This window comes from Pholcus phalangioides, unplaced genomic scaffold (genome assembly GCF_987345545.1).
Source record: "Pholcus phalangioides strain wild (caught in Gottingen) unplaced genomic scaffold, Ppha-v1.0 ptg000003l_1, whole genome shotgun sequence".
In the NCBI taxonomy this organism is placed as follows: domain Eukaryota; kingdom Metazoa; phylum Arthropoda; class Arachnida; order Araneae; family Pholcidae; genus Pholcus; species Pholcus phalangioides.
In genome coordinates this window covers 38,246,807-38,274,346 of record NW_028301596.1, presented here as the reverse complement: position 1 = coordinate 38,274,346, position 27,540 = coordinate 38,246,807, and the positions used below count along the sequence as shown (strand labels likewise).

Genomic DNA, 27,540 nt, shown 5'->3' with positions numbered 1-27,540 from the left:
AGAAGCTTAGAATGTTTTATATCTTCAAAAAAGGGTGGTTGATGACGTAAGCAACCTTCGAACCCCCTCCCCCCTTATCATCAAAGGTCAGCAAATCCGAACCCCCCCCCCCGTTGCTGACGTAATACTTGAATGACCTCTAACCCTTTCAGACCCGAGCATTAATTTTTTAGAATTTTCAGAATGTTTTTGCACTTTTGATACTAAAAAAACCTTAAAAAAATAAATATGTCAGAAAATCTTTATTTTTCCAATTTTTTTTTTTTTTGAGAAATAATTCACTTTTTTCAAATTTTTTCAGCCAAGATGAGAATGCAGGGGATATTCACATCTTCACACAAATTTTTTCCAGAATTTTACTGCAAAATTTTATGTAATAAATCACTCTTTTCCTGGAGGCACTTTCATCTGTCCCCTCCCCAGAGAGATCAACTTTAAGTGCTGCTCATTGATGAAAGCTCCCAATGCTCAAAAGCTACACAATCGTTTTAGCCAGGGCATAACTCCCTGTGGTCAAAAGAAAAAACATTCTACTGGGAGAAAAAGCAACGAAGTGCTGTGCCGTCGATGGGGGATTATTCAAAATTTTTCCATACAAATTTACAACTTTCAGTTACTTTGAGGCGCTTTTTATAGCATTCACACTGATTGCCAGTCAGTGTATAGATGCAACGACGTAAGGTTCAATGCATGCTTTTGGCTAGCTGAATTTATATTAATGGCGAGTATTAGATGCCGAGTACAAACCAAGTGGAATGTAGAGCCTCCCACATCTGTACCAACAGCATATCTTTGCGGCAGTTTATTTAATTACACCTCAAATGCTAGTAAACACTTGGCAATAGGTCGAATACCGTTTGGGTATCTACAGAGCCACCAATGATGCTCACTTTGATTATCAACCTATAAATAAACTAGAGTTGTGTGTGTTACCTTCTTTAAAAAATACAACTCAAATTAATAACTAATAACGGGCGATTCTCTCACTATCGCCATTACTTTTGAATAGAAAATTTAACTTTCCATACGATCTTCTCACTTCTAATAAGGAAGAGTGTTGCCCTGTCTCTCCCGGGCCCTAAAGATGCCAATGTTCATAAGTGCAGCATTTTCCAAGACATTTGAATTTAAAAAAAATGCTAAAAATAAAAATAAGGGAAAGAACAACATACGTCAAGGGAAAAACTCAATACGTGCTGAAATAAAACAGTCCGAAAATTCGAAAGATTCTTTAAAATTGCAGGTTCTTAAAACTTTTCTTAATTTTGAGAGAGATGTCCCCCTTAACTTTCAATGAACAGGATCTAGGCTAATATTGCAAACTTGGATTGATGTTTGCTGGGCTAAGTAGGGAAAAGGTGACTATTCTCTAATAGAAAATTAGATGACAGGGCACAACGGTACAAAAATAAAAAAAATTCCCATCTCAGTACATATACAGTCCCTAATAAAAGAAATGCCATATCTGAAACAGATATGTTATTTGAATACTTTTCTACATTTTTTTTCAAACCGAGCACAACCCAAGTCTATCGCCATCTATGGACAATTTTACTACCTAGTGAGTTGTGCTGGAAGTGTAAGTGTGTGTACCTAACAGTCTGATTGCGTATCTAGTGTTGTGTACGATTTTTCAGTGCTGCCATCTATATTTTAGAAGTGAAGTGAGTGATGTGTTATGATTGAATTACATTTGTACTGTTTGTAGGTCTTAAGCCGCAAATAAATATTAAATATTACAACAGTTGGCTACTCAGCGTTTTTTTGGCGATATATCTGTAAAAACTTTTCATTTTCTGTCCTCTCTAGATTCTCTGTTCTAGAAACTAGTTTTTCTCTCTTTTTTTTTTTTGTCTGAGAGCTGTACTTTGTCATTGGTTGTTTGAATGAAATCAACTCTAAAGACCGAAACACAATCAACTGTAGAGACGTGATTGCACGTCACGTCAGTGCAGTGTGTTCTTGGGTAGCGGGATTTTTAAATTCATTCTTGACCTCTATTGGCGTTCAAAATATTAATATTCACAATTTTTTTGTGTGAGCGACCCATAATAATTCCGCCGGATTTTTTTATAGTATTGTGCATATTTAAATAAGTAGAATCAGTGGTAATTTTTTCAAAACTTTTTGAAGGTGTCACCTTCGGAACCTTTCCTTGTCGGCCATCTCTGGACACCTGAGAAGCTCATACATCGAATCCACTTCCGTAAGTAAACAATCGCTTCCATACAGACAAAACATTCGTATAGTACTGATTCTATTGGACCATACTGTCTGAATGAATGAACGCCAGAGCTCTGTCACCGGACTTATCCCGTTGCCGATATCTCTTCCAGCTGAGCTTCGTGACAGAGTCTGGAACACGAACCATACTGTCTGCATGTTGCCGCAGAATTCTCTCACCACAACGCCCACCGTCTACATTCTTCCATTAAATTCACTTCTGATCATTTTTGTGTTTTTGAAATCCAAAAAATAAACAACATTAAGCAGAATATAGCTATATATATATATATAATTTATTTTCTGTGTGTTTGTGTGTGTATATATACGTTCTGTATACAAATTTACAATTTTAGACCAATCGTCGTCAAATTTTGCATATATACCAAACAGGACTCGGATTGTGAACGATAGGCCACCTTAAAATTTCGTCAGAGCTGAGCAAATTCCCTAAACGGGCAAAAATGGTTCCTGGGGCCTCAACAATCACTTTCGGAATGTTTACTTTGGTTACCGTGGTTCCCTGGCAATGCGTTTCAGACGTCCATATGCATTTTACAATAATCATATCGATTACGTCTATATACCAGAAATGTCTCAACAAACGTTTTTCCTTCGCCTCAACCTCAAACATTCTACTCGGGACGTCCGACTTCTCTGCCACCAAACTTATATTTCCCCCGTTCTTTCTTATGCAGCTGAGGTCTGAGACCCCCCCACACCTCTAGTAACATCGACAAACTTGAATCTATCCAAAATAAATCCGCCCGCTTTATTCACGACTGCTGGTCATCTTTAAGTTCAGTTTTCTGATCTTAAACTCGAACTTAATCTCCACCCACTCGCTACTCACCGACTTATCTCCCGCTTAGCCATGCTTTACAAGATTATTCATGGTAATTTAAATTTCGATACTGTATTCTGACTAAGCCTTCCTATGTTTCCAATAGACTTGCCCGACCCAAAAAATTGAAACTTATTGTTGCCTCTACAGATTGTTTTAAATTCAATTTCTTTCCCAATACCATAGTTGAATGGAACAAGCTCCCCTCTACTATTGTTAACTCCCCCCACGATCTCCGATTTCTTGTCAAATGTTTCAAAGCATATGTGTGTACAAATCTACAGCATCCTCTTGTAAAGGCCTCGGGCCAACAATATTGCATAAATAGTGAAACTTCGCTTGATTTCCACTTTCAAGCCCCATTACTTCACATCACTACACGATCATAGCTGACAAACTGCAATAATGCAAAATGAACACAGTGATAATAAATACATATAAAAAAATGGGGGGGGGGGAAACCAAAGTTATATTCAGATATTGAATATCATTCTTTTTTCTCTGTCTTCAAAACAAAAAAAAAGCGATAGGAAGAAAAAAAGGTAATATATCCTTCAAATATACATACAATAAATAGTCCTTTCCGATTTATGAAGAGAAAGGCTTTTGATGGATGTCCTAAAAGTTGGAAGTGCATCCAGAGAAACGTTGTCGTATAGTCTCAAAGCCTGGAAACAGGCTCTTCAACAAAGGAATATGGCGGAATGGAACGTTTTCTCTCTCTATACCTCTCTCTCTCCAAAGTTAAACGGGTCAATTCACTTTTCCACATCAATTTCCAAAGCTATTTCTGAAACTTTTCAGGTACGATTTTTCTCCGCGATGATTTATGGAAAGTGCTACGAGAGTGAGAAGCAAAATCGGGATTTAAACGCGAAAATAATGGATTCCTAATGATAAAACGGGAATGCATTCCCGATGTGTGTGTGTGTGTCCATAACCATTTCTCTTACGTGTAATGTATCGAGCACGCGACCAGTTCGGACTGCTGTATCTGTCATAAACTGCGTGTGCGTACAGAGACAAATAGATGTGAATCCGCCTCCATGATTCCATGTTTACCCTGGAATGTTCGACAAGGATGTACTAATGATAATGATAATTCATTTTTGAGTGTTTTAAATGAATGATTCGTGGGACTAATATTTCATATTTTTAATGATGATACTTATAAATGAATCAAGTGTCTGAAATTTTCTGATGAATTACTCGTAGTTCTGTACTAATTAATCTGAATGAATTATTTGATCTGAAATAAATATTATATTCGATCACTAACTGTGGATAGGTATCTGTCTGTGCAGAATGATTCAAATTATTTGCCCACAGGTCTGTCTCTCTGCAACCGTTGACTTTGGAAGTGTATGGGGCAGGGGTTCTTAACCTATAGAATTGTTTAAATCCTCTAACAACCAAGGACTCCGAGGGGTCTAGGTCAATTCGTCGCGATCAACTTGTCGCGCGACAATTCGTCGCAATCAATTTGTCGCAGCGTCAATTCGTCGTGCTACAAACTCGTCGCGGTACAAATTTGTCGCAGAGTCAGTTCGTCGCGGTACAAATTTGTCGCAGAGTCATTTCGTCGCGGTACAAATTTGTCGCAGAGTCAATTTGTCGCGGTACAAATTTGTCGCAGAATCAGTTCGTCGCGGTACGAATTTGTCGCAGAATCAGTTCGTCGCGGTACAAATTTGTCGCAGAGTCAGTACGCCGATCAAATAAATTTTCAAAATTCAGTTTTCATGGTATTCATGCCACACTTCCCGCTTTCTGGCGGGATCTCCATTTCTCGCAGCGAGGGGCGTTGGGCGAACACACGAAGATGATAGATAAGTTATGATAAAATAAATTTTTAAAATTAAATTTTCACCGTATAAGCCGCACTCCCGCTTTCTGGCGGGATCTCCATTTCTCGCAGCGAGGGGTGTTGCGGGAACACACCAAGATGATAAATTAGGATCAATGCCCATCCCAAAGCACAATTTGCCTAAGGGGTCATTTAAGTATTACGTCAGGATCGGGGAGGGAGTTTCGGATTTGTTGACTTTTGATGGCGGGGGGGGGGGGGGGGTTGAAGGTCGCTTACGTCATCAACCACCCCTTTTTGAAGATATGAAATATTCTAAGCTGCTGGTGAAATTTTGCTGACAGGGGAGGGGATGGGGGTCAGTGTTTTGCTGATTTTTGCTGACAAGGGGGAGGGGGTCAAAAATGGCTGAAAATCTGCTTACGTAATACTTGAATGGCCCTAATTCACTATTGAATATGTATCTGCCATGTAGAGAATACATCTTTGAGGAATTTTTTACCGACAATATATCTAAGGCTAGCATTACACTATGAAAGTGTTCTAAAAGTCCTTTTATAAAACTTGAAAAATTCAACCAATAAGATTATCGGTTGCATTTGCTCGAATGTAACCTATGAACTTTATTGGTTGGATTTTTTGAGTTTTTAACTTGAGCAACTTATCCGGTGCAAATTAAATTTTGAAAATGTATGTGATCGCAATTTATCATCTCGGTGTGCGCCCCAACTCCCCTCGCTACGAGTAATGGAAATCTCGAGAGAAAGCGACAAGTGTGGCTTATCCGGTGAAAATGAAATATTAATTAAATTAAATTATTAATTATTTCAGGTTCTTGTGGAGATACTGTAGTGGTTAATGTTGGTGGGAGTCTCGAGTCCACATGGGACAGATACAAGTTTACACTTAAAGAGAGCCTCCGCTGTGCTGTAATTTGGGGAATATCATAAACACCGACATTTTTTTACAGAATTTTAAAATTTTATCATAGAAAAAATGATTTTTTTAACATTTACAATAATTGAATAATAAAACATTAATATCAATTGTAATTTTAATTTCGATGTAATTTCGATGATTTTTTTCGAAATGACAAAAAAAAAATTTAATAAACTGTGTGCATTTCTTGATGGAAAAAAACTTTTCTTCATGTTTATTTTTTCACGTATGTGACAAAAAACCTACATACAGATCGCGTGACGAGTTGACTCTGCGATAAATTGACGTCCCGACGAATTGGTTACACGACAAATTGTCACTGCGACGAATTTGTACCGCGACGAATTGGCTCTGCGACGAATTTGTACCGCGACGAATTGGCTCTGCGACGAATTTGTACCGCGACGAATTGGCTCTGCGACGAATTTGTACCGCGACGAATTGGCTCTGCGACGAATTTGTACCGCGACGAATTTGTATCGCGACGAATTGGCTCTGCGACGAATTTGTACCGCGACGAATTGGCACTGCGACAAATTGATGCGCGACGAGTTGAGCGCGACAAGTTGAGTGCGACAAATTGACCGGCTACGGACTCCGAGCTATGGGGTCCCGACTCAAGCGTAATTCGCAGGGCTTCCGAGAAGGATCGTACAAATCCACTAAGCCAGGGACTCAAGCTACGGGTTACAACCCAGACTTGACTGGTAATGGCTTCCGAGATGGGTCATAAAAATCCACTAACAGTCAGGTGATCTTGAGTTTGGGGGTCACAACCCGGTCATGCTTGGCAGGGGATTCCGAGATTAGTCGTAAAAATTCACTTACAGTCCTGTTGCAAATACACTTGATATAGGGTGTTCCATAAATTTTTAAATAGTTTAAAAATTCATAAAAATTGAAGGAATTTTTATATTTGAATGCGGTTTTTTGCAAAAAAATTTTCATGAAGGGGAATTTCTTATTAGTACAGAAAAAAAGCTCACATTTTGTCGACAGAGGGTGATGCGCGAAAGAAAATCAAGGGGAATATGCAAATTAGAGCCCAATGAAAAATGCAGGGTGGACGATTAATAGATCATTTCTAAATTTTCCTGTTACTGGCGTATAAGATGTTCACTGTGATATAGACATTTTTGGGAAAAACACTCTTCACCGATAGTTGTTTTGTTGACTGTTTTACATCAGAATCGCTCGGCTGGAGCTTTACGAACGTTTCGAATACAGAGATTGAAAAAATGTTCAGATCTATTCACTCCAGTTCTCGCGCTCTCTATCTACAAAAATTTGAACTAATTTTGTTCTCCTGTACCAAAAAAAAAAAAAAAAAAAATCCCCCTTCCCGAGAGAGAATGTGTTTTTTTCGCAAATCCCATTCACATAATTATACAGGTTCCTTCAATTTTTATTAATTTTTAAACTATTTACGAATTCACGAGACACCCTGTAGTTAAATTTTTTTTAGATTTTCTATAAGCTCTAATTGGTTTTCATTTCCTTCTTTGGCATTTTGTTATTTTTAGCAATTTTTCTGATTACGCTAAAATATCTACGGTGTATAGCTAAATAGAGAGAGTGTTATTTACCTGCCAAATGATTCTTTTCAATAGCGATCGACAGAAAAGAAAGCCTCATTTTTAATTAATGTTGTTTTTGAAATCACTCGATGTCATCAATCGAAATAATGAACAGTGGAAAGTTATTTTGAAAAAAAAAATGAGTTTCTGACATTTTTAGGAGTTTCAGAAACTAGTCGAAATGCACGATAATCATTAAATGAATGCAAATAAAAAATTATATGCATAGGGTTTTTTTTTCTCCCCCTCACTCCAAACGAAATAATGCTAAGCGTAGTAATAGTCCTTTCCTTATTTAGAAAAAAAAAAGTGAGAATGTTGTCTAGTCAACAGAAAGATTTTTTTATCGTATTGTCGTTAGCATGATGTCATCATGCAATCACCGTTCTGCGAAAATGACCATATTAGCAATTGTGCTATAATCAGCCCACGGTGAACAATGATCACCGATTTCCATTGTTCTGACGACAGCACCCGAAAATTATTCTGGACTGGACGTCACTTCCACTCCTCTTCCAAAAGAGCTCCATAAACGACTCACTAGTAGTGTTTATTGTCCATGAGCAAAAAACGGAAGCATTTCCTCTTTCATTTTCATGCAATATTATTAGTTTTCATCCTAAGCACCGCAGTTTTTTGAGCAATTATTTTTGAATCATTTACCCCTCGCATAATTGTTTTTTTCCTGATCCGCATTGGGCATATCAGAAATAATTATAATTAAATCCCTTAAAATGAAACGTTTTTATCGTGAGAAGAAGGATTCCGATTTTCAGCAAGTGTGCAAAGTAAGGGGCAACAATTAAAATGTTCCGTGGAGAAATCAACATAAATTAAATATTTGGGCTTTTCATGTTTGAAATAAGAGGCTTTCAAGCAACCGAGAAATCTCGTCAACGACAGTGAGAGGGTTGGAGAGCCTCATACTTTTTATGTGGTTAAAATCGCCCAAAAACTATGCTTAATAAACATAAGATTATTTGCCACAGATTTATATCACATTTGGTACACATATTTTCCATTGCTCATGCTATGCCATGTGTTGTGCAATGTGTTTTACAAACCTCTAATATATATATACGAGTATATTATTTCGAAGATGAAGGGAAAAAAATGTAATGTCATCACCTTTTTTGTAAGCATGATAAAACTGCATGACATCAGTGTAATTGAATGAAAATTGATTCGAAATGAAGAACATTTTTTATTACATGAAATCAGGCAAAATATTTGAGAACTATTCATAAACATTTGATTTACAAGAAAAAATGAAAGTTCTCAAATTTCGCATTTTAAATTTAGTTTCAAATGAGGTCGAGTCGATGAAATTTCAATATTTTGCCTCATTTGATGAACTCAGTTAGATTTTCTTTAGCCTTTGAATCAATTTTTATTCAATTGCAATGATGTCATGCTATTATGATTATATCATGTGCACAAGTTATTAGAAATGCATTTCCCCCCTCCCCCCGTAAATGGTTGAAAATTTCCAGGAAATTAATGCGGGTCGTCATCCGCTTAATAAGCTCGTAAGTAGCTTAAAAATTCATAAAAATTTAAGCAGTTGGTACGTTCGAATACGGTTTGCGAAACAGTTATTCTCACGAAAGAATTTTTTTTGGTACAGAAAGCATTTTAGTTAAATTTTCCGTCGATGGGGGCGCTTCACGAAAGCAGATCACAGAATTTCAGACCTGAACCTTTCTTCAATATCTTCTGTGCTCGAAACATTCGTAAAGATTCGGTTCGTGGCTGAAAAAATTTAACTAATTTTTTTATGAACCAAAGAAAATCCCTCTTTATGTGAGAATAACTTTTTCGCAAACCGCATTCGAAAAAACCAATTGTTCGATTTTCATGAATTTTGAAACTATTCACGAATTTATGAGATACCTTGTATTTGAGCTATGCGAAACATTGCGTTGACATAGAATAGCATGCACAGTACAAAATATGCATGAAAATATACACGTATTTAAAATAAATCAATAGTTAAATAAAATTTTCAATGATATATCTGTTAGAGCATAGTTTTCGAGTCTTTTTCGCCATGTTAAAAGATATGAGACACCCCCCCCCCCCCAACCTGTAATAAATAGACTGAACGTTGAAAAGCTTCTAAATTTCTTAGTGCTGACCATTTCGAAGCCAACAATGATTCTCGTATTGTATTGTGTGTGTGTGTCTACTATAGTTTCTTACTAATGGAAGTGTTTTTATTTTACACAGAATATACACCATACACCAGAGTTTTGCTAATACGCGTCTATATGCGTATTTTACGCATCAAAATTCAATTTCACTCCTCTAAAATCTTTTTAGAAGTAAAACTATTCCTTCAAATATTGGGTTTAAAACATTATTTTTGAAAAAAAAAAACGTTTGCATAAAAAATAAAATAAACACGCAGTGTAAAATTCGGCATCGATTAATTTGCCATTAATGGCTAAAATTTGTTATAAAGTGCAGTGCTATTAGCCCACTTGGCTAATCGTCGTACGAAGGCTCCCTTATTCAATTTAAAGTTTGCTTTGTTTTTAGTGACACTGTGTGAATAGTACCTTCCCTTTTTAAACAGTCATGTATGACTAGGCTGACTGTATTTTATCAAAAAAAAGGAGGAAATTTTAGATTTCAAATATGGAACTTTTCGCCAAATAGTCACCAATTCTCAAAAAAAAAAGAAAATTGTCAATTATTCCTTAAGAACCAGTTTAGGAAGGGGAAAAAGTCTATAGTGAAATGAAATTTGTTTCACTAAAAAAAACACATTCAACATGACAGATACATGCCACGAATATTTATAGTCATAAGAATCATCACACATAACTTATGCAAATTACCTTCATGCACAATTTCATTAAAAATTACGAAATTTGAGTCAGCTTTGTAAAAAGAAAAAGTGCTCAAAATATAAATTCTGAAACCATAAAACCATAACCAAACTAAAGATAACGTCAAAAAATATCCTTAAAAACCTCTTTTTATACAAAAATAGTCCTTAAAATTTTGCAGAGTGAAATTACTTTTTCGGATAACACCGCTGCACACTATGTGAAGTGGTCAATTCAATATAGTATTACATTTATATCAGGATCAGACATCGGTGGTCTTTATATTGATATTAAGTTAATTATTAATTTACATTTCACACACTTTGAATGTGATTTGTATGCTGCTTATGTTTTTTTATTGAAATCTAATTTTCACTTCATCTCAAACACTAAAACCAATGCCAGATTCGAAATCAGTGCCCCTCCCAAAATCACCCTAAAATTCCTGAAAATCTTTGTTTAGAACAAAGGAAATGTTGAGCAGTGTTATCATACGCGAGTAATTAAATTTTTGCGATGTGAATAGAATGAGAAAGACCCAATATTAAAATTCACTTCACGCTACAAATTACTTTCAGGAACGAATTAAGCTATTCGACGTACCGGTGCCATATCATAATAAATATAACATACAACAAAAAAATAACACGAAGGTTACAAAATATATTGACCAAGTATCAACTCCTACGATCAAGTTACACCAAAACTTTAATTATGCCATCAAATCAGTTCGATCACAGACTAAACAAACTCCATTAAAGCTCATAAATCATTAAAAAAAAAATCTAATAATAAATCATAAAAAAAAACCGTGCAAGAGAAAACTAATCCATAAAAAAAACCCAGGAAAAAAAAACGCTTAAATAAACAATATCAATTACCAAACTCATTTATTACGTAAGAATAGCACAAGAAAAAAAAAATCCGAAGCCATTAGATAGATTAATCGAAAACTCACTAAAAAACAACATCGAACAGTATAAAAGACAATAATCGTTGAAATAATCCGAAAAAATATATATATACAAATCGAAAAAAATACTGTAAATTCCAAGAATCCGGACTATTTTATGCTTTCTTCAAATACGAAGAAACTTTTTCTTGGAATATTCCAGACTATAGAAAAAAAAAAAAGAGCAATAAATAAAAATAAGTGGATAAAAACAAAAAGAATAAATTCCAGGAAATAAAAATCGAAGAAAATGGAGAATTCCTTTTTTTTTTCATGTTTTTTTTTTTTGGTATGTACATATCTTTTTTGTTATTGTTTCCTTGTATCTTCAAGGTCATGTGAAGGGCATGTTGAAGAATCCCAACATCTGGCCATCGACCTGTTTCTATTTTTTTTTTCCTTCTTTTTCTTCAAATACCAATATTTCTTCCTTATCGGAAAATAAAGATGCCCTGACCCATATTTTGAATATTATATATATATATATATATATCATAAATTTATTTTCTCTTTCGGATATGAATAAATACTTGTGTAAATACTTACATCCGTATAAGTGTTATTTGTTTATTTTATGGAATTCTTGACCCAATACCGCTTGAGTTGGTACGACGTGGTAAAAATATATTCGAGATTTACTAGGCATGGTAAGATTATGGGAATTATACCGGCCGATATTTTTACTTAGTAAGTATAATATATTTGGGGTATATAATTCAATTGTAATATGAATTTAATGATTTAAATTATCATAATTAAAATATAATTATTTATATATACTCGGACTGATGTAAAAATAAGAAAGCTTTCGAAAAATGTTAATATCAATTAAAAATTTTTAGAAGAATTGTTAACAAGCTAAAATGATCTTAAAAAATTTCACAAAATTCTAGAAATTGTTTAATTTTATTTTAAAAAAAATATTCAAATTGGAAATCAATAAATATATCATTGATTTTATTAATAATTTTGAAGTAAAGTAATATCAATTTTTTATTGTTTCTCACTTGAAACCGTGACGGAGGGAAATTCAAATAAAAAAGAAAATTATAATTTAATTTAATTTATATTTGTAAATTTCGTTATTAATAAATTTGTTTATTTTCATTCGACGTGTAGTTGTATCCATAAAAAAGACTGCAGACCTCTACCCGACCAAGTTTAGTTTTACCCTAACTGCTGCATCATTCAATTTTTCTCAAAAAATTTAGGTTTGCTATCAGAGGAATAGTTTCCTATAGTTCACAATTGAAGCAAAAATTAAAAAAAAATAAAGCAACAATGAAGTTTGCGAAAAAGAAAATTTCTTTCCTATCTAAAAGTTTCCTATATTGGCACGCCAATTATGTCAAAAAATGCGTCAAAATGTAGGCGGAAACACACTTTTACCATCCTGCAGCCTACAATCTGACCAAATTATTTGAAATATCCGTAATATGAGTTAAAAAAAAATCCTAGTTGTAAATAATCCGTTTTGCGAGTGTATATTCCTGTCAAGCGTCAACCTTCCTATTCAGACCAGGGGTGACCAACTTCTTTCTGTTCAAGGGATAACAAAACTGTCAGCTGCAGCGTCGCATTACGGCTGTCACACCAGTAAATAAGTAAAATGACCCGAAAAACTCGCACATTTGTACACGCCATGACTAACATGGTGAAACACGGGCAATTTAGTCGCTAAAGTTCTACACTGGGCATTGCATTTCTTTTCATCTTCATAAACATATTCGTTGTTTATCTGGTTGCGCTCCCAAGTAGAAATGATGCATCAAAATATAGTTTCCTCCAGCAAATTATTCCATGAAATCCATTCATAGTTTGAATTTCACAAATGAAACATTTGTTTCAGTTTTTCTCAAATTATATTTTGGCAAAATAGACAATTTTCCAAACGAGGTACCAGAAAAACAGGAAAAAAAATTACCGTTTGTGTGTTTGGAAAGACAGTGTGGGGTTAACACATAGTAAATTATTCGTCACTAATACTAATGAATGTAAGTAGTTTTCCGCTGTTGGAACGAGAATACCTCAAATAATGATCGTAACTTTGATTTAAAACTTTATAAATTATTAATTTTAATTTGATAATTTACTTTTATCTTGTCGGGGCCCCCACACAAAAACCACTTCGCGAGTCAGCTGTTGGCCACCTCTGATATAGACTAACAAGGAGAGTGAATTTGGTGTCCAGTTTAGACAGTGTATTTTTCGATTAAATACGCACTTGTCGAACACATATACGTAATGTATGTGTGTATGATACATGTATATATAATGTGATATTCTTACTTTCTCTGTATTTATTCAAAATATAAATATTTCCCCTCATATGTGTGAGAAAGTTATCCATTTTGATGTTTTAATATATTTAATATATCGTCACAAGAATTGTAAAAAAAAAAATTACAATGTATATTTAGTCAATGTAAATAAAACGAAAAAAAAAATATTTTAAATTTAAGTATTTTTTAAAGATTAATTTACGTAAAAATTTGTATCACAAGTCCAATTTGAAAAACCACATAATTAACGTAGTACATATTCGACGTTAGTTGCATTTGCTAGATAAAATCCAAGTAGAAAAAAAAAACTATTCTTTTCGAATAAAATAGAACTAGTCTAGTTACATACTGTATGTGTGTGTGTGTCTGAATTAAAAGATTCGGGTTCAAGTAAAAGTTTAAAAAAAATTTTTCTCTCAATTCGGAAAAGACACGAAAAATAAGAGAAAGAAGAGACAAGAGACGACTTCAAGAGCTTTTCGTGTCTGCGAAATGTCATTAAATTAATGTCTGAATTTTCTAGAAGAAAAAAAAAATCGGAACATGTCACAAGGAGAGAAGTCAGAAGAAAAAAAAATTAAATTCCACGGAGTTAGTTCAAGTCGTTTACTTCAAGAAGGAGAAAAAAAATTAAGAGATAATAAAAGAATTTTTTTTTCTGCATTTTATGCAAAATAATACGAGAATCTTGTGTTAAGAAAATTAGAAAGCATTATGATATTTTTCTTATTTTATTGTAACAAAAAATAAGACGGGTTTTTATGTAGATGTGAAAAATGGAAGAAAACACGAAAACTAAGAAATGAAAGTCTCCGTAAACAATAAATGTACAAAAGGCATTGAGGTGAATTTCTCCAGAGGGAGAAATAACGTAACTCTACGGTGATGGAGAACTTCCTTATGCCACGGGATATTAATATATTTACGAATGTACGTGCGAGTTAATTTCCGAGGAACCTAATCCCGGACTATTTCTAGTTTTCTATTATTCCACTGTTGAATATTTCTTTCTAATCTGATGATTATTCGTTGGAGCCTTCGGTTCTCATCTGTATTCCTGCACAATTCCGATTTGTTCCCTTGATACGGTAATTGGATCGATGCGTGCCATGAAGTTCGATTCGGTACCTTTCAATTCGATTAAGTTTTACAGTCGATACGTGCGTTGATATTTACGACGGTCTTTCTTTTGTGTTCCGCTATGCTCTGTGTGACGGAGGTCTTTGAATCTGTTGTTAAAGTTGAGAGTTGGGACAGTGAAGATATGGGATGATTAGCTTTAGTTTTCCGTTTCTGAATAAAATGGGCTCATTTTATGAATATTGATAGTAGAAGATTTCGTCGTAATAGGATCGTCGTAATCTGAAGAAATTGTTAATCTAGCGTTGGGACCTTGTAATATATCCATGAGTATATTAAACCACATATTTATAACATGTTGATTTCAGCCGATTTTCTAAATTTTGACACTCGAAACAAATTAGAACACTCTCGAATGGTTAATGTCAACTTGGAACCGCAAAGTGAGTAAAAAACTCCTAAACACATTAAAAAAATCAATACCAAACCACCCAATTGACATAGAAAAATGCGGTTTGTACAGAAATGTTTATCAGGGCGTAGAGCCCCCCCCCCCCCGGTAAATAATAAAGAAAGTTTAGAATTCACTCACACGTTGCGATGCATCACGGAAAGTTCTACATAACACATAAAATACCATTCAAACAGTGCATAATTAATGTTTATTACGATCTACGTAATTTAAAAATTGGGGTAGGCTGTGCCGCAGATACTGTAGCAAATTTTGGCGTGAATACGTTCTTTGCATAGAAGGTGCTGACATAATGCAATTGGTATCGGATTTGTTCTTGGAATAGCTAAAAGACGAAATCAATGTTGTCTATTTGCATTAGGAATTTCACAGATAGCGTAAACCAATTTCGTTACGAATACAGGTCATGGGTCTGGTGCCAAGTCCGGAAGAGATGAACCGAAGTAGCACATTGGATTTGTCTTAACGAAATCTTCCCGAAGGCATACAAAACACTGATATATTCTGAATAATTCTTGAGATATGAGCGTTTAAATTATTTCGTTATGAAACTTTTTTGTGACTGCACCCAGTATCTTCAGATGATTTAAAAGACGGATTCGCATCAAAACTACTACATTTCAATCATAAGTGTATACAGGTTCCTCGAACGGGGGGGGGGGGTGGTCAAGCGAATCACCGAGAGTATGAATAGTGAGGGAAGGGCGAATGTCCATATCTCCCCTGCCGCCTATGCGAATTTTTGAATTTTTGACTAAACGGGTTAGTACCTACCGCCAATAGATTTTCAATTTTGAAAGGTGACTGATGCAGCTAATTTTTTCGAAACAATTGTAGGTCCAACAATATGCTGAAGTACCTGCCATTACCGAAATCAGAACAAAATCGCGCTTAGGAAAGGTCAATTTTGAACCAGAAATCAGTCTTGCAATCCAATTTTGATGTAACGTTTATCACTTCTTCTCTTTAAAGTGGAACCTTCCCAAAAGGACACTTTTCTGATCCCCGGTCCCGTGGAATAGGGATTCAATGTATCGCAGTCCCCGATAGCCGCACAGTAAAATGAAGCAAACTCAGTTTTTTTTTTCGAACCCTAATTTATTAATTTTTGGTCATAAACCGAGAATTTATCGCATTCAACTAAGATTGTTTAATCGCAAGCTGGTCTTGGTATAAATATAATAAATCGTCAATTAATTTTTTTATTAGCTGAACATAAGTATGATCCAGAATCGTGAATTCGAATGGCAACATTACAAGAAAGCCAACATTACAAGACAATCAAGGAAACAGTTATTTTCCGGCTATTATGCTGAGGTGAACTCGGAAAGAAAAGTCATAACGTCTCCGCCGGGACTCGAACTCAGGTTCTTTTGCATACCGCCAGAGTTGCCGAGATCTCTTCCCGCCCAGCTTCGTTGCAGAGTCAGGAACAGACCATCTACACTACTGGAGACATGACCCTGCCTTCCTTATTTCACGTACTGTGGCGGCACTAGTAGCGGCACTAGTAGCCTCTGTTAACTTCAGGAAATGGCCCCCGGGTGGGACGGTTTAGAGAGAGATAGACTTTTCTTGCCGAGTTCACTTCAGCATAATATCCGGAAAATAACTATTTCCTTGATATCTCGGGCTGAGAGGAAAAAAGCCATCTATTACAAGACAATGTTACGAATGTTTTCATCTTCCTCGTACTATTTTAATTTAATTTCAGTTGCAAAATACGTGTAGAGCACGAATCATGTACGGGTAAAAATAATTAATTAGTTTAATGGAAAGAAAAAGGTTATGCGTTTTCGCATATTATTTTTCTATCAGACTTTCCAACTTCATTTTTGAATAATGCATAATTGGCGGTAAAAGTGATAAAATGTAATGAAATTTAATCAAACTTTCTTTATCGAGGTGATTGATGATTATACATCACCGGTGTTTCGCTAATATACAGGGTCTTCTGTTAATGGACAGACAAAACTCAGAGGGTTGTTAGTAGACATCAAGAACATCATGGAAATTGCTATGGAACATTATGTCGCAAACCAAGCTGAGAGGGTAGAAATCGCGAAAAACGCATGCAGATTTCGACGTCACGCTGGAACGACAAAAAGTAAAATATAATAACTACAAAAAGATTTATTTCATTAATTATTACAAGTGGTGGCCGCTGACGTCATTGCACAGTATACAACGACGTAAAAACGATTCCCGGATTTTTTTTTTATTTTGATTAATTTTCATCTTGTTTCAAAATTTGTAAATTTACGTTCCTGGATAGCTCTAGAGCAGTGATTCCAATACGTGGGCGTTAACGCCCCCCGGGGGGCGGTAGAAGCTACGGGTATAACATAGGATCCTATGGGTTAGATTGCATTGGGGGCGATGGGACAAAAAGGGTTGGGAAACTATGCTGTATATAGCAATGAAGAGTACAATTTTTCTCCCTATTCTACTTGGACATAGGACCGCAAAGGGTTAATAACTGATGTTAATCGTTGATTTCTCAACGAATTTTTGTACAAAATTTTTTATAAGGTAAATTTCTTTCGGTGAAGTAATAAACAAAGGTATCAATTTCCCTAATCTACATTTCCTAGATTAGGGAGCCTCATGAAATCTCCATCTTACCGTAAAAAGTCACAAACTCCCTTTGATCGCCTACTACTTAGTCCCTGAGAAAGCTCACTTCCCGAACAATCGATGGATGGATGCATCGTGTTGTTTAGAGCTTACTACACACGTTATTATTTGGAATGACACTTTTTATATTGTCTTAAAAGTATTGTCTTTCCTAGACACTGAATTTTACGGATACTTAGGAGCATTCTAAACGTTTTCGTGAACAGCTAGACGACACTCACTGTTAGCAGACGCTTAAATTGCTGAACACTTGCATTCCGTATTTTGTGCTATCGGAATTCTTTGAAACATTTCAATTCAGAGAACACGACGAAGGGAAAAAACCCCCCAAAAACTAAGTGACATACGCAAAGGATACGAAATCCTGTCAAGCAAAATCGGAAAATACAAAAATCGACTTTTTCCAAGAGAAAGTATAAAAGTATAGATTTTCGTATTTGTCTCCTCCTAGGAATATTTTTACTCGCTTCATATATGTATGTATGAAGGCGACGAAAAGAAAAATTTCCTAAAATCTTTGAACAAATTTCTTTCGAGAAATTCCAAGAAATTTATTCAGAACATTTTATTTACATATTGAATAGAATTTCTAACATATAGATTCCTTTACCTCAAAAATGTTCCGAAACCATCCTATAGGTCATATTCAGGGTGAACGTGACATATTCTGCCAAACGAAAGTGGGTGATAGACGAGCCGAAGTGGAACACGTGAAACATCCTACCAACCCTGTCCTATCCCGACTCGTTTTTAGGTTATGGGGATAATAGATTATGTGAGAAAAGTCTGAAAAATCCACATTAGTGGACTTTCTGTAAGATCTACATGCAAATTAGTCACATATTTAAAAAGAGCAGAAAAAAATCTTATAACGTGACACCAGTGCCGTAACTAGGCAAGTGCAACAAGTGCGCAGGCCCTACTTGAAAGGGGGGGGGCCTAAATGCAATTTTTGCACAGGACACAGGAATGGCTGGTTACGGTGACACCAATTCCATCGAAATGTATAGATTTAATGGCGAGTTACAAGCGCTGAAAGATTGGCAAAGTTGAAAATCGAATTTGCACCAAAATATTTAATCGGCAATTTTGCAAACGCCCTTCTAACTAGTTCCACCAGCTTCCGAAAGACCTTATTACAATAAACCATATCGATTTTCTGGTTCAGGGGAAATTTAGTCTCATGCTTGCAGTACATCACTGCAATCAGAGTTTGGCGAAGTAGATATTGGACGAAAATTTGGCATTGGTGGTTACAGATTTTGGCGACACAATTTGATTTTGCAAAAAAGTCTTATAAGGCACAGCTTCCCAAACTTTTTGTTCCGTTACCCCCAACCCCCCCCGGTCTTCAGAATTTTTTCTCTCTCATCGTCCCCCATATCAATCAAACTCAGTATATAAATACTGTACCTGTAACTTCTATCGCGCCCGCGGACCTTTCCATCACTCCTGGGGGGAGGGGGAATTTCCGACTTTAGGAAGCACTGCTGTGTAAGGTGACATGATCTACACGCAGCGGTTCTCAACCGGTGCTCCGCGGAGTCCTAAGGGCTCCGTGTGAACTCCCGCTCGAGGAAAATAAAATTAAAACAGTAAATTTGAAAAAAATAATTATAAATATTTTTGAATAATAAAAATAAGTCAGTAACTTTGGTGAATAAATAAAAAATAGGCCGACAGGGCTCCGCCATAGAAATTATATACTGGAAAGGGCTCCGTGGGTCAAAAAAGGTTGAGAACCGCTGATCTACAGCAATGCTTCTGAACCGCAGGGCCCTGCCATCAGTCAAACGGGGCCACGAGGATTCACGGCTGTTTCATTTTTCCTCAACTATTTTCCATTAGCCGTGTGTATGAAAAGGGCCTTCCACTCACTGAAATAAAATAAAATAAAAATTAAATTAAATTAACCGGACCGTGGGTTTCCAAAGAAAAAGTGGTGTACAAGATATCTATATTTAATATGGGAGAGCTGCAAGAGTTGAGAGATTGGTGAAGTGAGAAATCGAATTGTCGCCAAAATCAGATCCACTTCCGAAAATGCTGATTTCAGTGATGCATTGCAAACGAAGGACTGAATTCTCCTGAACAAGATCACCGACATGGTGCGTTCTTCCCAAAGCTAGTGCAAGACGAGTTTTTTGGTAAATTTGACTCATTTTAGCTAGAAGGGTGTTTGAGGAATTGGCGATTAAAAATTTAAGTGACAATATTTGATTTTGAGCTTTGGCAATCTTTCAGCGCTTGTAGCTCGCCATTAAATCCAGATATTTCGATGAAATTCATGTCACCTAATGTGATTTTTTCTGTTATTTCTGAATATGTGGTTATTTTCCTTGTGTGTCTTACAGAAACTTCACAAATTCGGGTTTTTCAGACTTGACGCATTTTTTTTTACCCCAATAACTGATTATCCACCATAACTCGAAAACGGTTCGAGTTAAGACAGGGTTGCTTCTATCACCCCCTTTCGTTCGACAGAACAGGTCACGTTCAATACGTACAATTCATTTCATCGTGGGTACTGGAAAAGCAAATTAATATATATTTTTTATGATGAATTTATTATTTATCTTCATAGTGATGATATAATTTCATATATATTTGTAAACTCTTAAAAATTTTACATTCAGAATTCCGAACGCTATGATTCGGAATAGAGTAGGGACAGAGTAATGCGATACTATAGTAGAAGAATGCAGAAAAAAAAAATCACAATTTTCAACGAAATTTCAAGAATTTCTTCTTTCCGTTCTCGAAAAATCTAATTTTCGTCCGAAATATACTCCTATGATGGATATCAAATACGAAATTCAAATGTGTACATACGTATATACAAATCCTCTTAACATACTTTTCCTTGGTTTTGGTTTCATTGGCATCTTGTGAGATATACATGAATAAGTAATAAATATTTATTAGGTAAAAGGCTGAATTTATATAAATCTTTCATGGGTTTTCCTGCTATCATATATGCATATTACCAGGTTTTGATGGAAAGTAAATATCTATCGAATGAGATTATTTTTGAATAAGAAATTCTTTCTTTCAATTACGTATTTATATTTGATCGCCGTACTTGGTAGGTACAACTGTTTATTTATACAGCGTTTTTGTTGCTGTTTACACCATGGGTGCCCAAACTTTTCGACTTGTGGGCTGTATTTCGCCAAACATTGTTTTTGAGGGTCGTATAAACATTGAATCACCTCTCCGAAGGCTAAATAAAACCTGAATTATTATTTGGAAGGTGTATGGAAACTAATTTTTCTTTTTGAGAACTGTATTAAATTATTTATTGGCAGATGCATGAAATGTTAATGATTTTTATAAAGCTGTATAAAAAGTGAGTTATTTTTCAGAGCTGTATGAAATCTGGATAATTTTTTTACAGCTGCATAAAGCATAAACCTTTCAGGTTCAGTACAAACAAACGGGGGGGGGGGTGTTTTTCCTCACTGTAGGTATTATTTTTTAACCTCGGAGAATTCAGCCACACGTAATTCTTAAAGTCAGGGCAGAACCAATACTCCCCCATAGATAACATCCCTCCACTATCTATAGGGGTTGTTAGCTGAAACAACGCCATCTATAGCGGAAGGCCTCCTCGCGAAACTCGTGACGTCGCTGTAGAAGGTCATCTTACCTATAGCCAATGAATATAGAAGGCCGACGCATGCACTATCTTTACCATTTTTTTGCAGTATATCCAATGGCTATAGGTGAGATGGCCTCCTTCTTCAGTGACGTCACGAGCTTCGAGCGGAGGACTTCTGCAATAGGTGGTATTGGCTGAACTCCCTGAGGTTAAAAAAATAATACCTAAAGCAAGAAAACGTAAGCACGTTTGTGCGTAGAGGGTCTGAAACATCGAATTAATTATTGCGAGCTGTATGAAGAATGAATTATTTTCTGACAGCTGTGTGGGAAAGTTGGATCATATTTTAGAGCTGCATGAAAGCTTAATTAATTTTCTAAGGGCTGTATGAAAGCTTAATTAATTTTCCAAGGGCTGTATGAAAGCTGAATAAGTTCTTTATGGGTCATATTGAAGCTGAATCATTTCTTCGATGTAAATTTTGAAGAAAATTAAATGCTTATTCGAGGGCCGTATAAAAAAGCTAAATTTCTGCTTCGACGGCCGGAAATAAATGAAAAATTGCTGAGATGAAATCAGTTTAGTTATGCTTGTTCTATCTAACGCAGCAGTGTATTTGAAGCGTATCGTCCTGTAGGACAGTGTTTCTCAACCGCCGGGCAGCGGCCCAGTACCGGGCCCTAACACTAGTCGCACCGGGCCGTAGGTGTGATTCGCAGTTTCATTTTCCCATTAATTTCTCGTTAGTTGTGTGTGTATGAGCGGACCTTTCACTTGCGCAAAAGAGATTTACCGGGCCGCGGGCTTCGAAAGGTTGAGAACCACTGCTCTAGGAGAATCCTATCCTTAAACCCATTGTTTAGTCCTTAGCTGAAGACGAAAAAAGACATTTTTACTTGCAAAATTTTAATCACCCTACGAACCAGTGACCCAGCGGTTTTCAATGATATGGATGTGGTTGACACCCTGGTCTAATTTGCACTTGTGCTCATGAGAATGATCAATGTTTCATAACAAACTATTCATAAACTTGCCAATCATTAAATTTTCTAGCACAGAGAGAGAACCACAATAAATCACCTCAATTACTGTTAGCTTTAGCGCGAACATTGGAAAAAAAAAAAAGATCAACCAGTAGATTAATGAGCGATGTGATAATTACTGCTTCTTTTCCTGTTATTACAAGAACGAAATGTTTACTCTGACGACGTCAAACAACATAATTTGAAACGTCAAAATGGAATCGCCAAACGGCTCAACACACACACACATACAAAAAGTAAAGTGAGCTTTCGAACAATCTTTACGCAAACCCAACTCTTAAAACACTGGCGCTTAAGTAAAAGCAAACAGCAATAAACTTCGTACTAGGGAAAAAGAAGATACACATGTGTTTGCTTTGAACAAAAGCATAATTTAATCTGTTGACACAAAGACTAAGCACACTTTCCTCCATAAACGAATTATGTATAATTTTTATTCATTCCTTTATTTCCTGCTTGAAAATTAGAAAGAATGTAAAACTATATGTAAAGAAAACGAGATTAAAATGTGTTGCTGAACTTTACCTTTATGAAGATTACGCTCCACAATTGACGTCAGTCACTGTTGCATTTAGAAATTATCTCCTAAATCTTTGTTTTTAGTAGATAGTCTTGATAATGCATTCTCTACGGCATGTACGGATCTGTCACTAAAATAGAAAAGAAAATTTTAATGAAGAAAGTAAAATAAACACAGTAGAAAAAAAAAACCTATTACAAAAGTTATTGTTATAAATTTCCAAAAAAGTATATATATAATAAAATATTCACTCATTTCTTTTTATCTTAAATACTAGGGTTAGTCCGATTGATCGGGTCGGTTAATCGATCAATTGTTCGTATTGCAGTTGAAAATTTTAAGTTGAGTTAATCGGCACCATTAGAGTCCGATGAAAATTCGATTAAAATTTTTTTTTATTAACAATTTATAAAATTTCATTTGATTTATTTAACTAATACCATTAAATGTCTTAAATTATGCTTTTATCGTATTATATTTATTTTATTTTATGTTTTATCGTATTTAGGTAAAACTATTTGAATCAATATTTTGACCAAATTTTTAGACACAAGTGGATTCGATGAAAACTAGTGATGATTTCTAAATTTACTTATTTAAAATAAAAGACGAGATCCACGTTAGGAAATTCCAGGATGTGATAAGCATGTTCAGCATATCGCCCCACTTATGCCAGAGACACGAATGTGAGCATTTTCACTTTTGGGTTAATCAGCCGGTTGGATCACTTATCTTGCTAACTTTTGCCAGAAACGTAAATGTGTATTCCCTATTGAAACAAATTTTACAAAACATTTTAGAACAACTTTCATAGTGTAACATGGGTAGAGTAAACATCCAAAAGCCGTTTTTCAAGTTCTAGAAATTTGGACATTCATGTTTCTGGCGAAGGGGGACGATATTAAATAACTTCAAGTAGGCGACCTTCATTTGTTAATCTATTTATATATTTATTTACATCCATTCAGTGGATAAATGCGGGAAATGAATAGAATATATTTTTATAGCATCAATTAATACTACATAGTTACCAACACTACGTTTGATATGAATGAACAGCATTTGAAAATATTCGATTGAAATTCGACTAATCGATTAAATTTTTTTGATTACCACTTATTCGAATTCCCCCAGCCCTATTCAATACAAATATCAGTTCATAAGTATGGAATTTATTATAAAGGAGACGTATATAGTAAAAAATATGCGATTCCATAAATTTTTTCCCCTAAAATTTTATTCAGAAATAAGCATCGCATAAACGCATCACTGCAAAAAAAGAAATTAAAACACAGTTGAGAGTCCGACGTAGCGTATGTGCAGCGTCTTTCCATAATTTTAAAATTCTATTACCAATAAATTTAGTTCTTTTTACGTATTTTAAAAATCAAATTTTCAGAAATTCTATCTGGTGATTTTCGAACTGAATTTTTTTTCCTAACCATGAACAGATTTTTTTTTTGAAAATTGAAATAAAATAGTTTTCTTCCCACATTGACTAAATAAAATTATTTTATATCGGTTAAAAATTAATTGAAAATTTACATCAATAAAAAAATATATACTAAATCAATGCATAACTTTTTGAAACTTCTCAAATGTATCGTTTATGTAATCATATATACGACTATAACAATTGTGAAATGTGGGCATGAATTAGAAAGCGATCAAAAAATTTAAATAAATTCAGTTTGTTGTATATTCATAAATTTTTATTGCTTCACAGATAAATATTTTATTTTGGAAGTATTTACCAAATAATCAGTATATATTAGTTCTAAATATTTTCAAAATAATACAAAGGGCTGATATTTGAAAAAAAATTAATGTTCTTTGATACTTTTAAGCTATTATTAATACGATACATGAAACTGCATTACTCATACGACCATAAAATAGTTATGCAGTTTCCATACGGCCCTCAAAGAAATTATGCAATTTTTATACCATATTGCTCGGAATAGAGGAGCGTTGCGATTCGGCTTTTATCTTTCAAACATAAGCAGAACTATCTGTTACAATTCTTCATGTAAAACTGAAGTCAATCAGCTTTTATATGACTGTCAGTGAACCCATTCAGCTACTCAGGTTTTATACGACCGTCAGAGAAGTTATTCAGTTTTTATATGACTGTCAGAGAAGTTATTAAGCTTTTATACGACAGTCGGAGAAGTTATTCAGCTTTTATACGACTGTCAGAGAAGTTATTCAGCTTTTATACGACTGTCAGAGAAGTTATTTAGCTTTTATACGACTGTCAGAGAAGTTATTCAGCTTTTATACGACTGTCAGAGAAGTTATTCAGCTTTTATACGACTGTCAGAGAAGTTATTCAGCTTTTATACGACTGTCAGAGAAGTTATTCAGCTTTTATACGACTGTCAGAGAAGTTATTCAGCTTTTATACGACTGTCAGAGAAGTTATTCAGCTTTTATACGACTATCACAGGAGTTGTTCATTCTCCATACAAAAATTGAGTTCGCTACCAGAATTAAATTTGTGGATTCATAATCAACTGTACAGTTATGCAATTATTATTGTTAGTACAGTGGTACAATTATAATTGTGCATAAGGTGCAATTATAATTGCACTTACAGTGGATGATTATCATTGAATAAAAAATATTTCGAAAATTAATTTAGAAAATTTAAATTTGTACTTAAATTATGAAACATCTCGAGAAGAACTGTGAAAGTTTTATGGATATGAGAGAAAACAACATCCAAAACTAAACCTGCAATTAACGATACAGAGAGAGTAAATGTGTGAAATTGAATAAATTTTCCATCAATATCAAACTGTTAATTAAAGATGACACTAATGGGGTTTAATTCAAGCTATGATGATAGGTTCCTTATGCAATTGAAAGATGAAAACAAAATATTAATCCGTTCCATAAGCCTCACATCGCATTCCTTAAAAGAAATTTCTCTGGATAGTAAGCTATTCAAAGGAAATTGTTTGGGAAATAAATTGCTCTACTTTTCCAACGTGAGAATATGTAAATTTGGATTCAAGAGGCTTTTTTCTCCTCAAAAATGTATACGCAAATTTTTTTTTTTTTCCCGACGCTTATACTAAGGGATTACGTGAATTGTATTCAAGTATAAAAAAGAAAAAAAAACTTGGTTTATTTTAAGAAGAATCCGTGCGAGAAAAGAAAACGGTATGTGTAAAAATTTCTTTTAAAATTTCTTTTTTTTCCCCTTTTTACGAATCGAACACTCTTTTCATATTGAAATATTTTCTTAAAACATCTTTTTTTTTGCTTTCTTAATATACAAGTGATCTAATTGATTGGACGCGTGAGCCTAAATTAAAAATAAATTAAATTTATTTACGTAACCAAATTTACGGGAAAAAGTATGAAATGAACAGTTTATTTTTTTTACAATCTGTTATTGCATTTTTTTTTTTTTTTGAAGTTTTTTTAAGCAATGACCTCATTAATTAGTTTTCTTCATGGATCAATATCGGAAAATGATCAAAAGAGAAATTGTTTGATCAATTTTGTGACACCACGGTCGTTTTTATCAGTGAGTACTTGGCTAAATAGACTGGGAATTATATAGTTTAGTTCAGCGGTGCTCAACCTTTTCTGATTCGCGGAGCCCTTTTCAGTGAATAATTTCTATGGAGGAGCACTGCTTAACTCCAGGTGCCCTTTTTTGTATATTATTTATACGGCGGTACCCTTTAGGCCTCTTTTTTCGTTTGTTTATCAAATTTATTGATATATTTTACTATTCTCCAGTTTCCGCGGAGCCCCTGGGAAGTGGGCTCCGCGGAGCACCGGTTCAGAACCACTGGTTTAGTTGATAATGACGAATCGTATGATTTGTTTTCCCATGTGAAGAGTGTTCTGATTCTGAAACACGAATTTATAACAATTTAACAATTATTTTCGTTCACGCGCACATTCGTTTACCAACGAACAATATTATCATCAGTCTCTGCCATATTTCGCTTGGATACACAAAACCGTAAGAAGGGAACATATTCATTTATAACAACAGTTTACTTGTATAATCACGGCGTCATCAATTTTTATGAATTGCTCGTTCGTAAATATTGACATAATAATATGCATATTTTTTTTTTCTTTCCTCCGGCTCCCTTGTCTGTCGGGCTATTACATATTATCTTCTTTACATAATACGTATGCATGAGATGCTGGTGCTGAAAGCGTTGATTTATGAAGGATAACCGGATTAATTTGGGAAATTCGAGACGGGAACTGGTGGAGAGATGCAGAGTATCCTGGAAATAATGGTGCAGGTATTAGAAAAGATACGATTTATCTGCGCTTGAAATTTAAGACGTAGAGATTTATAATACAGGGTGATCATAAAAACACATGCTTGATTTCCAGCAGATATTGAACGGGAAATGTGATAATCTCATCCGGACCGGACTCTCCGCAGCATTTACAACTCCAGTTCATTGAATGGTTTGTGAAGGTGCGTGCACATTGTGGAGTATGTGAAAATGTTCAAAGAAAAAAATATCAAAGTTAAAAAAATTTGTGGAAAAGAGTGATTATTTACGAGGTGCTCCATAAAAAAAACTTGAATGTATTTCCACCAGCTATTTCAGGACGAGTTAATCCGTCCATGTGAAGAGAGTGATTAAACTAAGTTTACCATATAGGGGAAGCCCAGTAAGAATTCGACCTAAGAGCCAGGATAAATGATTGAACGTCAGAATTCCGTCACTGGACGTATCCC

General features: G+C 34.8%; 1 protein-coding gene across 2 annotated transcripts in view; it reads right to left on the bottom strand.

Annotated features, from left to right (window-relative positions):
- The window catches only part of LOC149088506 (uncharacterized), a 531,717-nt gene that overhangs the window by 405,849 nt on the left and 98,328 nt on the right, over positions 1-27,540 (bottom strand). Inside the window, exon 2 of one of the 2 annotated variants that reach the window (XM_089247938.1) lies at positions 22,817-22,941. The gene's annotated coding sequence lies outside the window, so the exon portion shown is untranslated. The remainder of the gene's footprint in view (positions 1-22,816; positions 22,942-27,540) is intronic. The other variant, XM_089247947.1, reaches the window with a different exon arrangement.